The sequence below is a fragment of the Pinus tabuliformis genome, chromosome J (genome assembly GCF_031772625.1).
Source record: "Pinus tabuliformis cultivar Carrire ecotype Pingquan chromosome J, CPIR1, whole genome shotgun sequence".
NCBI lineage: Eukaryota > Viridiplantae > Streptophyta > Pinopsida > Pinales > Pinaceae > Pinus > Pinus tabuliformis.
The window spans coordinates 239,697,337-239,714,763 of NC_142295.1; positions in this window are offsets into that span (position 1 = coordinate 239,697,337).

Here is a 17,427-nt window from a genome sequence, read left to right on the forward strand (position 1 = left end):
TCCTTTTTTATTATACCGAAATATATAATATAAAAATTGTATATTGAATATTAAAAAGTGTCTTTTCGGGCTGTTCCTCCGTACTCTGCGTGGCGTCTTAATATTGTTGCATCAGTAACAAAATTGCCACCTTTCTCATGTTTATACAGCTCGATGTGGACTTCGATTCAGTGGACAGTGACCGGCATTTAAGCGTTAGTGCTGATATCCTTATGTAACATAAATCCAATCACACATGTCTATGTGGTTTAAATTGTGATTTCCGTAGTTATGTTCACTAAAAATTGTCTAGCCAAAGTATTTAGTTGAGATTTGTTATGTTGGCAGACTTTGCTTCTTCGAATAGAGCGGTGTCTCACTTATTGGATTTAGAAGTACATGGTACCTGCCAAGGAATTAAAATAGTTTCATTTCATTAATTGAAATTTGGTAAAATATTTTTTTTTTACGTTGTCATTTATTTTAAATAGTTTTACAGATTATATTAAAAAAAAATTCAATGTATTATTATAATGGTTTTATAAAAATCACAATCAAGAAAAAAAATATATTACAAACTTAAACCAAATAAACTAAACCATTGTTTTATTTTACATATATATATATAACTAATTTTGGTTTTAAAAACATTAAATAATTTGAAAAAAATAAATAAAATACCAATTATATATGTCAATTTAAATTAGTTTATTATATTTATAATTATCAAATTCCCAATAATATCAAAACCTTAGATCTTACTAACCCAAAATAAATTACTAATTATTCCACTTTAAACGCTAAAAAAACTTAACATCATTAATAATAAAACTAATTTAAAGAAAATATAACTCAAACTTAATTATTTTTCAGAAGGGGTATACTCTGAAAGGGAAACCTGACAGTGTAGTTTAAGGAACGTCCTCTAAATGTACTTATCAAAAAACTTGTTCACGCAGCTTTTTAATATTTTCTTTCGGATTTATGTATCACATGATAAAACCTAGAAGGGTCATACGGTGAGAATGTTTATATTATCAGCTGGACATTATGTTAAAAGAAATAGATATTTATGTTTTAAAACTGATATTCTAATTTAAAAACATATAATTTCAATATCTTAAAATTCAAGTTAAATTTATTTTATTTATTTGTTAAATTAGTATATATATATATATTATTTTTATTTTAAAATATCTTAAAAATATACATCATCACCGCATTACATATGTATCCTTTATCAAATATTCTGTTCGTATCATATATAATTTTGAATTCCCTCTTCCAAATATTTAATCGAAATCTGCCATGATTAGGAAGATGTCGGAGGGGCACGGTATGATTTGTTATACTCACGGGTCCATGTGCTCTAACTTATACTCACGGGTCCCAATCGTGTAACTTGTACGGCGGTTCATTTCTCTTTCCCGAACATCGACTTATTTTCAAGCTTCTTAATTATTATCTATCTTAGCGGCTATAATTATAATCTATACCTGTTATGGCTGAATCCTTCTTTGATTAAAAAAATTATTGAAAGGCTTTTTTATTAACTTTATGTTAGGTATGAAAGAGGCATACTCCAACCCATCCTTTTGGAAATGTCCTTCGGCAAGGGATTTGGGATTTTTTTTTAAATGGGGGTGGTTAGTCTCTTGTGGAAGCTTTATATTAGGTCGTATGTATAATTTTTTACATATATACAGCTGATCCATCACATCCACATCCAACAATATATACCAATAAACTATGTCAATATACAATCATGAATATGCGTATAGGCTGCTGCGCAGCATCACCATAGGGGATTGAACGCGGGCGAGGTGCGAATAAGCCAACTATCCCAACTGCTGAACCATACACTCACGTGCACCAAAGAATTTAGAATATGTTGTAATGATAATACTATATTTATTTAATTCCTAATTAAAATTTATTTTAATTAACTTTATTTTTTATTTTATTAACTTTCTTTTTTATCCTATCGAAATAATATTTTCAGTTTAAGTTACTTCCCGACCAAGCTCCTATGATAAAAAAAATATGATTGGCCAATTTTTCATGTTTATTTGCATAAAATAGAATTTAACACTCTTGAATTCCCCAACATTATGTTTCCAAGAAGCAACCTTATCATTTGGCCATCCATTTTGTGTGTATTAAAAATATTTTATTATGTGTTTTTCTTCCCTAATAATAAGGAATGATTATTTCATAAGGGCTCTATGTCTCATCTTAAACATATCTCGTAAGCCAGAAAGGGGTTGCCTTTTTGATATTGTTTTTAATTGTATTATGATGAAACAAAGATATTAAAATAATTTTTATTTACTTATTTTGGTCAGACATATTAAAAAAATATGTACCGTGGAGTTTTGGTTAGACATACTAAAAAAAATTGTTGCAATCATATATTCATTAAAGATTGAAGTGAATAGCAAGTATTCGGTTTTGAAAGAAGTATTTGTGATTAATTAAATTGGGATCTGCAATATCTTCTTTTCGACCACATATATTAATAAATAAATAACTCATCAATGTTACTAACTCTTAAAACTAAAGAAACTTTTTTATACGTTTAAAAGAAAATATAAAAACACTTTCCGGCGTTATAGTCAAATATTCCCTCGTGTGGGTCCTCTTGTAATACGTGGGCGCTTGTGATGATAGCGTGGGGAGGGGCAATGTGATAAAGTTGTTCCATTATAACGAGCTATACCTTACACCGCCCTTCCCTCAATGGAAACCTGCTTTGTCCTCCTTCGAGTTAATAGTGGAATAGCGAATCTTAACGTCATTAATTTTTAAACTATCAACCTACATAAATAATAAATGATGCCTTTTTTAAAGTATATTAAAAAAGGAAAACTAAAGTTAAATAAAGGTTGCACAAATGAAATGTTCTAAATCTCCATAATAGAATCTTTGGAAAACTAAAGACAACAACTTTTACATATATAATTTGTGTATGCGAAGAGAATAATATATATAAACGTTTGATGCCGAAGATTACGGAGTTGAACACATTATATCTAAAGGAAACATCTGTATCGTTTCGCGGTCACTTTTCAAATTTGGCATCTTCCTTTGAGTTTTTGAGGCTTATGAATTTTGTGGATGAATATAATTATGTTATTTAAATTAAATAAAAAAATTAATAATTTATAATTAATTAATAAAATATTTATTAAACTTGAATTAAGAAAATAATTATATTATTTGATGAAGAATATATATATAATTTGAGTTAAAATTCGAATTAAAAAAACAATTATATTATTAGAAGAATATATATATATGAAATCAGTGAGAGTGTTTGTATTAAAAAAGTTAGGATCGATTTCATAATTTTTATATCAATTTTATGAGACAAAAAGTAAATCTTCAATATAGTAAACAAAATCTTTATTGTCTCTTGGGTTGAATAACCATTTCAAACACAAGAGATGGCCACTATATACTCTGCAAAAAGACTCAACGAGGAGAAAAATTTACATACTATAATAATAACAAGGGGACTGATCACAAAATAACAAAAACTCTCTCCAAAAAACAAGGCCAAAGATCACCATGGACCACGACTAACCACTTCACACCCCCTGGTGCGACTGGTCCTCTTTCTTTCTACAAGAGCCCTAGAGCCAGAACCTCCAATTGCCAGCCTCTCAAAGGGCGTGGAGGAGACTTCCAACGCAGCGACACAACCACTGAGAAAATGAACTTCCTTCCTCAACCTGTCCACTGAATTCTCCATATCAACATGATGGGATAACAACTTAGCCTCCAAGAAGAGCTAGAAGGAACACCTTTGCCTCTCGACCATGTCTTCAAGCTTTTGAATTGAAGTAAGAAAGGCTTGGATTGCATCTAAAAGACTATTAATCATTGTAGATGCATTGAGATTCTTCTAAGGGTCAAAGTCCCTTTCCATCCTACAACGAGCCCTAAAACCAAGAATTTAACTCCACCAACTTCTGAAACCATGTGTAAAAAATGCGAGAGCAGAGGAGTCAAGACCAACAACCAAACTCATAACATTGATAGGGTTATGTATATTATGGAGAATACGTACCTTAAGACATTCTATCCCCACCAATTCTACTTATTGATCCCAGTGTATAAGTCGCAGATAGAGAAAGATGTGGCTAAGCGACAAAAGCAGTGGACTTTGTTTATGAAGAAGTAGGAGTTCTTTCAACATAGGCATTGATAAGCCTAGACAATGAAGGACTTTTGCCCGAGGTTCGCTACGCATGCCTATGGCCCTTCTTGTGCTGCTTATTTCCTCAAAGCTTGAGTTAGAAGGTAGGTAAGGTACTTGTAGAAAAGGTAGGTAGGTTTCCGGGATGATTCATTACAGAAATGAAGGGGACACTCCTGCTGCTTTGCAAAATTAGGGATGATGATGCATATCATCCCAATGGTAGTTTGTATTAATAAACATTGGGATTGGGCCCAAAACACTTATATCAATTTTTTGAGACAAAAAGTAAATCTTCAACATAGTAAACAAAATATTTACTACCTCTTGGGTTGAATAACCATTTCAGACAGAAGAGATTACCACTATATACTCTATGAAAGGACCCAAGGAGGAGGTAAAATTTACATAGTATCATAATAACACGATAGTTTTAACTTGACTGATCACAAAATATCAGAAACTCTCTTCAAAAAACAAGGCTAAAGATCACCATGGACCAAGATTAACCACTTTACATCCCTTGGTGCGACGAGTCCTCTTTATTTCTATAGGAATCCTAGATCCATAACCTCCAACTGCCAACCTCTCAAATGGAGTGGAGGACAATTCCAACGCAACCACACAAGCACTATGAAAATGAACTTCCTTTCTCAACCAATCCATTGAATTCTCCATATTGACATGATGGGACAACAACTTAACCTCCAAGAAGAGATGGAAGGAACACATTTTCCTCTCAATTGTGTCTTCAAGTTTTTTAATTGAAGCAAGAAAGGCATGGGTTGCATCTAAAAGTATATCAATCACTACAGATGCATTGAGATTCTCCTAAGGGTAAGAGTCGCTTGCCATCTTAGAAAGAGGGCCCTAATCCATGCTACCTAACAACAAGAATTTAACTCCACCAACTTCTAAACCCAGGCCTAAAATATGCGAGAGTAGAGGAGTCGAGACCAGCAACCAAACTCAAAGGAGTCTTCTGAGACCAGGTAAGGCAAGATTAAGGACAAAAGGCCTAAGAGATTTGATATATAATTGAAACCAGGACCCTGGAACGATTCATCCTGTAGCGTATAAACTCAAATCTCCATGATAATCTCACTAGTACAAGAGAACAACAAGGCATAAGAAAGGAAGGACGTGATAACTAACTCCATTATCAAGCACATATCACTGAAGGTCGCAGTCAAGGAGTTCGACTATAACTCGAGACTAAGGAAGAATAAATCGACAAAATCGCCGAGAAGGAGAGGCACCTAAGTGTGATGCCACCTATACAAGGACATTTAACACCAAGAACATACCATGTAGATCCAAGGTTAGAGAAGAGAGAAGGTCGACTAGAGAGAAAAATGGAGATGGGCCCACAGATCCACTTTGAGTTGGAATTGATTACTCCTTGAGAATCCCATCAAGTTTAGAGGGAGGAGAGAAGACAGGGAACATCTCTCTCAATTTATCATAATATAACTTGATAAGCCCATCATTATTAAGGAATTAGGGAGAGGCCCAACCTCTGAGTCATTTCAATTATAATTTGGGTCATAGTGGCACCTTTCTTAGCAAGCTCGTCATCTACCGAGTTTGAATGTGTATAAACATGAAATAAATCCACTTACTCAAACTAAGAGATTGAAGCGTAGATTCTTTGACTTAATTTTGAGGATTCAGAACTAATGGCCTTCTTGGATTTCGTAAACTAGTGGATGGAAAGCATAGATTCCTAGAAAAAAATTATCTTAGAAATTTTGTGTTCATTTGCAAGCTCCAATCCCTTCCATAGGGCTAAGTATTATGCTTGATTGTTTGTAACTATTTCAAGGCCCCAAACGAATTGGGAAACAATTTTTTCATCGAGACCAAGAATGATCCCTCTCACTCCTACCTCCAACGGATTTCCTCTTGATGCCCCATTGAAGAATAGAGAAAAGTGGGACTTTTTGGAGAGGGCTTTTAGTCCATATGGAATGATCCTTCAAATGAACTTAGATAAGAGCCATGATTTTTAGAAGATGTATCAGACTGAGTCATTGGTACTCCAATTGAGGAGGAATATCGCGCCTAAACCAACCTTTCCATCGACCCTATTCGTCCCATGCTGAGCTATCTTCTAACTTTCGATACCTATTTCCTTTCATCCGTTGTGTCAGATATCTAAGATCATCTATGCCTCTAAGAGGGCCCATAGGAGAGAATTTTCCATTCCAAATGTTGATAAAAGCACCATTTATAGTACACCAACTAAGGTTGTCAACAATAAGGGGGGAAGATTCCTTGCATAAGGCCCATATTTTAGAACCAGGACCAACCCATGAAGCTGATTACACCCTTAACAAGCAGTTTTTGTTGAAATATTTTCGAACAAATTCCATTTTCCACCATTCTTTTGAATTGGGGATTAACCTCCATATAATTTTTACACCAAGAGCCATATTTATATATAGGGGGTCTCTCACTACAAAGCCTCCATTTGCACTAGGAAGACGAACAATATTCCACTGAAATAGATGGAATTTCTTTTCATTATTTTTACCTCCTTGCTAGAGGAATATGTGAATTAAAATACTCATTTGAGTTAGCTCTTATTTAGAAGCTAACAGACCTAAGAAAAGGTAGACTGGAAGGGAGGATAGAACATATTTGACTAAGATAACCCAACTAGTTGTTGAAAGCCATTAGGAATCCCAGGCTTGCATTTTCTTTTTAAATTTGTTGAGGATATCGGTTTAGAAATCAAAATTTAAAGAACGAAGAGAGATCGAGATTCCGAGATACTTAAAGTAATGCTACTCAGTCACCAAGCTTGGAAATCCCCGATAGGATGTTTGTGTGGGGTGGGGGGAGGCAGTTCAAATCATACTAGTAGCTCCTTTTTTTGTTAATAAAGCCTCCTAAAAGATTTAGATATTTGTTAAGGATTTGTTTGAACCAACCTACAATTTGCTTGGATGCGCCTCCCATTAAGAGAGTGTTGTCTGAAATTTGGGAATGATTGACATCTTTGATGTCATTAGCAATGCTGAGGCCTTTCAACCTTCATTCAAACCTGGTGAGTTCCATATTTCTACTGAGAATTTTAGCAACAAGAATGTAAAGGTGGGGCAGGAAGAGGGGACATCCTTGTTGAAGGCCGCTTGAGGAAGGGAAGAAATGGAAAGGGTGGTCATTAACAAGAGGGGAAATGTAGGGTCTACCAATGCATGTTTTAATCCATTTGATGAAATCCCCCTTGAATCCAAGGTTTTCCAAGATGAAGAAAGGAAAGAGTGGAAGAACTAGTCAAAGGCATTCACCATATCAAGTTTTATAACCATGCCAGATTCACCACTTTTCCTACTGGACTGAATGACCTCTTTAACAAGAATGAAATAATATATAATTTGTCTATTCTTTTAAAAACCCCCTTGGTTTTCTAAAATAATTGAAGGAAGAATATTTATGATCCTACTACCTATGCCTTTGGTTAGGATCTTATAGGATGATTTATACAGGGATATGGGCCTAAGTCGAGATAAAGAGGAAGGCTTATCTTCTTTTGGGATACAAGCGAGAAAGGAGCAGTTAGTTTTCCCACCTAGCTTCCCTTTCTTATTGAAGAATTCAACATTCTCGTTAGATCTATTTTAATGAGGGCCCAATGGGATTGGTAAAAGCATATCAAGAAACCATTTAGACCAAGGGCTTTGTCCATATCAAGAGACCAAATGGCTTCAATGACTTCATCCTCCTATATCAACTTAATAAGTTGGAGGTTTTCAAGATCAGAGACGATGGAGGGAATAAAAGATATGAATAAGAGCACCTCACCGGGCTCATTCCCTTTATCCTCAAAATATAAATTTTTGAAGAAGATAAATGCTTCATGCTTGATTTCAGGAAACTGGTGTAATTTTTTTTCTTACCTTCCAGAATTATTTCCTTAACCCAATTTCTAGTCTCTCGAACCCTAGCTGGTTTATGAAATAAGGATGTGTTGTGATCCCCTGCCTTTAACCAAAGGTTTCTCAAATTTAAGCACCAATACTCTTCCTCGTGCCTGTTGAGGGTATATGGTTAACTTCTTATTTACTTTTCCTTTTCGATATTATCCTCTGTGATTAGGCTTGACTCCATTTGAGCTTGGTGGATCTCCAGCTACCTTAGTAGTTCAAAATTTTCATGTCCTAGGGGCTTGAAATTGACCCTGGCCCTTGAACGAAGAGCTTGCTTTATGGATTTCAACTTACTCTCCCAAACAATGGTCAGGGAGCCCTTGAGTAGGGAAGCTCAGGCTTTCTTAATTAAATCTAGAACTCCCTCTTTCTGGAGCCACCCAGGGTTGAATCGAAATAGGATTGGACCCGAGTCTTTTGGGCGGTCAATGTTTAACTCTATTGGTTGGTGGTCAGAATATCCTATTGCCAACATAGAAGGGGAGCATTCAATACCTTTGATAAGCTAGTTCCTATGAATAAGGAAGCGATCAAGCTTGGTTGCTATATGTCCTAGTCCACTTCTCTTATTCGTCCACGTGTATTTGCCTTTTTTTGGAGTAATGTCTAAAAGGTCCCAGACACTTATAAAGTCTTCTATTCTTTCGTGGAAAGGATCCCGAATGAAAAAACCTTCTCGCTTCTCATAAGAGAGAAGAATATTATTGAAATACCCACTGATGATACAGTCGGGTGTGCTACTGCTCTTCCTTTAACCTTATTAAGGATTCCCAGAATTCTCCTTTATCACTTTAGCTAGCAGGGGCGTAGACATTAATAAAAGAAAAGACTTCAATAAATAATATAATTATATTATTTTATGAAGAATATAATTATAGTATTTGAGGTAAATTAATTTTTAAATGCTTTATAAAAAACTAATAAAAAATAATTATTAAATATTTAAAATAAAAAATTATAATATTAATATATTATATTTTTATTAAAATTTAATGAATAAATTTGATATTAAAAATATACTAGCAAAAACACACTTATTTTAATAAATGTGGTTGGTATACACCAATAGTCAGATATGAATCAACAATCACATCCAAAATCACATTGGTAAATTTGGTTGAAATTCGTTGATAGGTGTTAGTACATATTATTATTATTATTTAGATTTGTTATTAAAATTTAAATATAATAATTATAAAATATATAATTAATATTATAATTTTTATTATTATTATAACACTAATATAATAATAAAAATAATATTTTCATAAATTTAGAGACGTAAAATTATGTCTCTAAATTTAATAATTATATAAATAAATATATTTATATTATAATTTACATTTTATTATTATCATTATTATAAGGAGTTATTTTCTAAATTCCCAACTACTATAAATATAAAAATATCTGGGGAAAGAAGAAGAAGAAGAAGTAACTGTTGGAAAGGCAGGGGAGACAAAACACTTATTCACACACAAATCACACGAGTTGCGGCTCTTCTATTGATCACACAAAACTTGATCCTTACAATGAACCCAATGAAGGGTATTTATCTTTTTCAACTAGCAGCTTGCCTAAAATATCTTAACATGAAACCACACACTAAAAGTCGTCTATCACTTAACACAACTTGACTCAACACTCAAATACTCAACCCTCAACACCCAGTTAATTGACTCTCTAAGTTTAGTCAACTCCTCATGCGGGAGTTATTATCTTATTTTAACACTCCCCCTTAATTACGACCGCTAAACTAAAACATGACTCATGACAATTCAAACATGCTTTTTGGTCTATGTCTCAGCTAGGCTTACAACACCCAAGTTTCTTCTATGAAACTCAAACACATCTTTTACTAATGACTTAGTAAATATATCAGCCAATTGATCACTATATTTACAAGGCTTCAAGTGAACTTCTGCATTGCTCACAAGTTCTCTAATAAAGTGATATCTAGTATCTATATGCTTGCTCTTTTGATGAAACACACTATTCTTGGATAGTGCAATCGTTGAGGTGTTGTCACAATAAATTTTTGTTGATCCTTATTGTTTCTACTTGAGTCCATCAAATACTCTTCTTAACCACACTGCTTGACATGCTACTGATGTTGCTGCTACATATTTTGCTTTTGCTGACAAAAGTGTCACAATGGGATGCTTCTTAGATGCCCATGAAATCACCCCTGAACTAAGATGGAACACAAAACTAGAAGTTCTCTTCCTATCATCCAAATTACCTACAAAATCACTTTCTGTGTACCCAATCAAATCTTTATTTTATGTGCTTGCACACATTATGCCACAATCTCTAGTTCCTGCTATCTATCTCAAAATTCTTTTTCCTACACTCCAATGTGTGTCTTTTGGAGTCTCCATAAATATGGAAATCAAATTCACTCCTTGCATGATATCCGGTCCTGTAGCCGTGAGATACATGAGGCTGTCAACCAATATTTTGAATAGAGTTGGATTGACATCTGATCGTTCATCATCCTTGCTTAACTTTGTACCTATCGCAACTCGTGTAGGGACAGATTTGCAATTTTCCATCCTAAATCTTTTCAACAACTCTTTGGCATATTTATTTTGACAAATAAAAAATCCCTTTTCAGATTGCTCAACTTCTATGCCAAGAAAATATTTCATGAGACCAAAATATGTCATCTCAAATTCTTTCATCATGGCTGCTTTAAATTCATCTATCTCAAAATCACCTGTAAAAATCATGTCATCAACATATAAGCAAACAATCAAAATTTGTCCTTGCTCATTTACTTTTGTGTACAAGGTAGGTTCAATGTTGCTTCTGCAAAATTCATTCTTGATAATGTAGTTGAAATTATGCTATACCAAGCTCTAGGCACTTGCTTCAATCCATAGAGGGCTTTCTTCAACCTGTAAACTTTCTCTTCATTACTTTCAACTTCATATCTTGGAGGCTGCCGCACATAAATTTCTTCTTCTAGAATTCCATTCAAGAAGGCTGATTTCACATCCATCTGATATAATTTCCACTTGCTTTGAGTTTTTGTGGCTAGAACTGATCTTACAGTATCCAATCTCGCTATCGGAGAAAACGTTTCTCCAAAATCTGTTCCTGGTGGCTGCGAGAATCCTTTTGCTACAAGTCTAGTTTTAAATCTGTCAATTTCACCTTTCTCATTCAACTTTGTCTTGTACACCGACTTCACACCAATGACATTTTTGTCCTTTGGAAAATCAACCAAATCCCATGTATCATTTTTTTCAATAGCTTCAATTTCTTCATCCATGGCCTGCACCTAATTTTCATCTCTAATTTCTTCTTCAAACAAAGAAGGTTGGAATGAAAACAATGCAAAATTTGAAATAACTTCCAAATCATGATAAATATCTTCCAGACTTCTCATCTTTCTTTTACCATTTTTTTATTCATCACTTGATTGACTGTTGGGAGAATCTCGACCTGTTGACATGCTTGAAAATCCACACTGCTCAGAAAATCTTGGAGTCCTTGTTGGTGTGTCTCTATTTGGTGTCTTCACTTGTGATTCTTGTTGCTCCTTTTCTGCTACATCAACTTTTTCCATCAGTGGCACTTGTGCATCAACTGTTTTGTCTACAGTTCCATTGCACGACTCTTGTTCTTTGAACACAACATCTATGCTAATTATGGTCTTCTTGGTGACAGGTTTATACAATTTGTAGGCTTTTGATTGCTCACTATAACCAGTAAATATGCATTTTTCACTTTTATAATCCAATTTTCCTCTTCGCTCTTTAGGCACATGTGCATAAGCTACACATCCAAATACTCTGAGATGAGATACGCTACAAGAGATACCTGAACATGCTTGTTTTGGTACTCTATTCATCACACTCTTTGTAGGAGATCTGTTGATCACATAAATAGCACATGCAATTGCTTTTGCCCAATACTCATTAGACAAGTTTCTGCTTTTCAACATGCTTCTTACCATGTTCATAATTGTCATGTTCTTTCTCTCTGCTACAACATTCTATTGTGGTGTGTATCTGGTTGTAAATTGTCTTCTAATTCCATGTTGTTTGCAGTAATCATGGAATGTCTTTGAGTCATATTCTCCACCACGATCTGACCTCAATACCTTGATCTGTTGATCACTTTGGTTCTCTGCTAAGGCTTTGAATTCTTTGAACTTTGCAAAAGTTTCAAACTTTTGCTTCAAGAAGTAAACCCAAGTCTTTCTGCTATAATCATCAATGAAAGTAAGGAAGTAACAACTTCCACCAATCAACTGAAACTTTTGCTTCAAGAAATAAACCCAAGTCTTTCTGCTATAATCATCAATGAAAGTAAGGAAGTAACAACTTCCACCAATCAACTGTGTCCTCATAGGTCCACACAAGCTCTGATACCAATTTGTTAGAAAGGCATAGGAGACAAAACACTAGCTCAAGAGGTTGCTTTGTTTTGTATGCAACGCCCTTTGGAAAACTTTCACTGTGTTGCTTTCCCAAGATGCGACACTCACAAGTACTAGCAGGTTCTTTGATGGGAGGTAATCCTCTAACCATTTGTTTCTGCTACAACAATCTTAAACTAGAAAGTGAAAGCGTCCAAACCGAAAGTGCCATAACCAATAATCATCAGAACATGCAAATGTAAACTTAGTTGCTTCTTGCTTGGGGGCTTGTCATATATAACACATTCTTAACCTTGAAAGATAACTTTGTATCATTTCCGTGTTAATTGACCAACACTTATAAAATTATGTTTGAGACTAGAAACATAATATACTTCTGAGATTGTCTTCGGCTCCCCTTGCTTGGTTAGTTGACCACTCCTTTTCCATCTACTTCCATAGTCTTGTCATTCCCATCTTTACCTCTGTTTTCACAGATTGATAGAATTTTGCAACCAAATTCTTGTTTCTTGTCACGTGGTTACTTCAACCACTATCTAACAGCCACACACTAGCAAAAGGTTCATGCATGGTATGACAAGCTAGGAACATGGAGTTAATATTCTTTGTAGTGACATTAGCTCTCTTGTTCCCTTGATCAACATAGTGACCATATTTACTGCAATAATAACATCTCACCTTTGATTTGTAAACCCTTTGATTATTGTTGAAGCTTTTGTAGTTGCTTCCATTTTCATGTTCATGCTCTTCTCGACCATCTCTCTGACCACCATATCTTCCGCTTCGTCCTCTGCCTCTCGATCTACTTCTGCCTCGACCTCTATCGCTTGAAATAGAAACCTGACTTTTGAAGCTGGACTCTAAAGTGGAATCTTTATTTCTGTCTGTCCTTGCCTCATGTGATAGAAGTGGTGCCATCAACTCATCAACTGTTAATGATGCCAAATCCTTGGCTTCTTCTATGGCTGCTACGACAACATCAAATTTGGTAGACAAAGATCTGAGGACCTTCTCAACCATTGTTTGATCTTTAATTTCTTCACCATAAATGTTTAACTGATTTACGACAGTTATGACCTAATTCATGAATCGATGTCCTCTGTCTCTTTCATCTGCAGACTTTCAAAATCTCTCATAGTATTTTGCAACTTAACAATATTGACTTTGGTCATACCGGTATAGCTTGTTGCCAAAGTATCCCATGCTACTTTTGCTAAAGACGTGATCATAATCTTCTGGAACACTGCTCAATCAACTCCCTATTGAATAAGCTGCAATGCTTGTGCATTCTTCTTCTTGTCTTTCTTCCATTGTTCCCTCTCTATATTGTTTAGGCTCGTTTTGCTGCTTCATCCTTAGGTTCTGAAAACCCACGCTGGATATAATCTCAAACATCATGTGCCAGCAACGTGGTCGCCATCTTAATGGCCCACACATCATAATCCTTCGTTGTAAATGGTGGGAATTAGGGTTGGGAATTTGAGAAAGCCACCTTTCTCTAAAAATTTCTCTTTTAAAATCCTTTCAATAAAAAACCTTAAAATTTATCCTTTTATAAAAAATCCCAAATTTTATGTTATTTTTATTTAAAAAAAAATTTAAAAAATCTTTTTCCAAAACCTTTTAAAAAATTTCTTTTTAAAAAAACTTTTAATAAAAGACTTTTCACCCCAACTTTAAAAAAAAAAACACCTCATTTATTAAAAAAGACCACGTGAGTACAGTGATATGGGGTTTAACGGTAAGTTTCGTTGGGTGAAACCCACGAGACGGAGGTTCAAATCTCGTTGAGTACATGGCCTGTTGTGTCTTGGCTAGAAGAGTAGGCGACCCCAGAGTGGACGTCTCGGCTCTTGTTGAGGCATAAGTTCTTGCTATGTGTGGCTTGCAGGTTGCTGCACCTAGCCTAGGTTTATAGTGGCAACCAGTTGGATTTGATCCTGGGCCTGCCCAGGATAACTCTCACCAGTTACCGATTGTCCTAGTGTTAAAAAAAAAAAAAAAAAGAGACCACGTGAATTTGATCTTTTAATAAAAGACGTGACCTTTTCTAAACTACCCACCTAGCAAAACGACTCCTTTGACTTCGCAATTAATATGTTCTCTGGTTGATTAACACGTCCGTTGTGGTGATGGCATGCGTGCTATTACCTTACACAATGATGAACTCCTGCGTTATTCCTATAACATTTCAAACACCAAAGGAACCCCGTGCATGCAAGTCGCGGTAAGTTTCACTGTTGTAACACAACGCTGGCTTACATTGACTTGCTTTATAGTGCATTGTGTATAACCTGCCAGGTGCGTTATAGTATTAATTAGGAGGAAAAAAAAATTCTCCTCTCACACACATGGCTGTGGCTGCTTACTCTGTTTTCTCTCGCTCTTTGTAACCTTGTTCTGATATCAATTTGTTGGAAAGACAGAGGAGACAAAACATTTATTCACACACAAATCACACAAGCTGCGACTCTTCTATTGATCACACACAACTTGATCCTTACAATGAACCCAGTGAAGGGTATTTACCCTTTTCCAACTAGAAACTTGCCTAAAATATCTTGACACGCAAGCACATACAACCACACACTAAAAGTCGTCTATCACTTAACTCGACTTGACTCAACACTCAAACACTCAACCCTTAGCACTCAATTAACTGACTCTAAGTTTAGCCAACCCCTCATGCAGGAGTAATTATCTTATTTTAACAATAAATACTCTCAACTTGGAAACAAATATAAAAATTGTTTGAAATAAAAGTTAAATTCTTTGAACTTGAAAAAAAATTGCAATAAAAAATAATAATAATTATTTGCAACATATAAAACAATAATTTAAAATATAAACTAAAATATTAATTTTATTATTATTATTATTATTAAATTCAAAATTTAATATATATATATATATATATATAAGTCGGAGGTCGAAGGTCGAATCTTTCTATTTCATATAATAACACAGATGTACCCCACCTTCCGACTCCTATCTTAACCAGCATCGGACCACTACCGCAATAGAACAAAATTAGAATCACACGCCCCGATCTCCCAACTCTCGACTTCCATCTCATCCTGACCTCCCAACTTGCCTCCTCTCCCGACCTCCCGACTTGCCTCCTTTCCCAACCTTCCGACCTCCCTTTTAACCCGACAATGCTCCACGTCGAGCTCCCGCTACAATATTCAATATATGAAGAGTGTCTCGACTTCTGACCAACCAACTGGCCACTGCTTTAGGAGGTCAAAGGTCGGACATCGGACCTTTTTTGAGGATAGACCTTCAGAGGTCAAAGGTCAGAGGCAACTTGCGTGGTCAGAGGTCGGAAACCGAAACACAACAGAAGAACATTCTCTCGCCCCAACCTTCCGACTCCGGACTTCCCCATATTCTCGTCCTCTCGACTCTTGGCTTCCCTTTTAGCCCAACTATGCAATGCGTCAGCCTTGCACTATCCGTTGTGCTATACATCATATCAAGACCGTCCCGACCTCCGACCACATGACTTGCCACCCCTTTTATTTCCCAAAAAAATACTTGCCATATACTGGACTTTCTGACTCCCAACTACAAAACCACACGAGAGAACACCCAAAAAAATATGAACTTTGTTATTCTCCACACCTACCCTCTTGATTGTCGACCTCCCTTATAACTCCACCACACTGAAGGTCACCATCACAACTTCTAACTACCTAACTTCCTTCCACTCTGAATAACGATAAATTGTATATCAGTATGAGTGCCAACCATAATTATCTTTCACGTTTCCCTACTTATTTGTTTAAAACAAAATAAACATTCCCCCAATTCCCACCACAAAATCTGGCCTCGATTTTCGGACGCAAGTGGTTGAAACATCTCGTCACTTGAATGATTAATTAACACATCTCTTGTGAATTTATTAATGGACATTCCAAGGACCTCAAGAAAATATAGCAACTTTCCTCCTTTCCACTCCCTATTTTGCACTCTCTTCTCTGCATTTACATCAATTCAAACTTGTCCCTCATTACAAACTATCAAGTTGAAATTCACTGCAATCGTCATCATTTCCAGTAAGCATACAATGCCATACAAAATTCCATCACTTAATTTCATATATCTCATACAAAGCTGAAATTTTTTTAGCTCATTTGCAGGGCACAAGATGGGAAAGAAAGGGAAATCCACGGGGTCAAAGCAAGCCATACAACACATCAAAGAATGCTTAAAAGGAGCAAAAATTCTTGAACCAGAGCTCTACAATGTCAACACATCTCTCATCTCTGACACCGCCTTCAAAACACAAATGAAAAGTATGGTTAAGTGAGAAGAAATGTATAATTTTTTTGAGAATAAAAGTTTAGATTCTTAAATGTTCAACTAACGAAAACAACAATGAGTTTGAAAAAATTAGAGGTACGGTGCTTCACAAAGTTGCTGCTATAGCCAAAACATTTCCTTATTATGACATCGTTTCATGGCCATGCGACCTCTCGATTTTCACACCTGCAGTGTACTAGATTGCAACAAAAATGTTGAGCCTCTTGGAATCCACAATTACTCTCAACAATTTACATGTTTAGTCTTCTCAAAATCTCCTTGAACACCGAGTTTCGATGATTACAAGAACACTATGATAGCTATGCTTCTTAGACCGCATTCCTAGAACTCTAAATGTGTGTGTGTCTCACAACCAGTAAAAACATTCAATGGAAATCTCGCTTTCTGCTGCATGGCCACAACCATGATTGATTCATTCGGCTCTTGCGTCACAATAAATCGATAGTATTTTGGGAGTGGCCACGCCCTTTCTTGAATTATCAATCACAGGAAATTGGTAGTATTTTTGCAGGGACCGACAACTTAAGGCTTTTAAGGGCCAATTATTTTCAGTCGACACAACTTGACAATAGGTAGCGGCCCCAGGCCATATA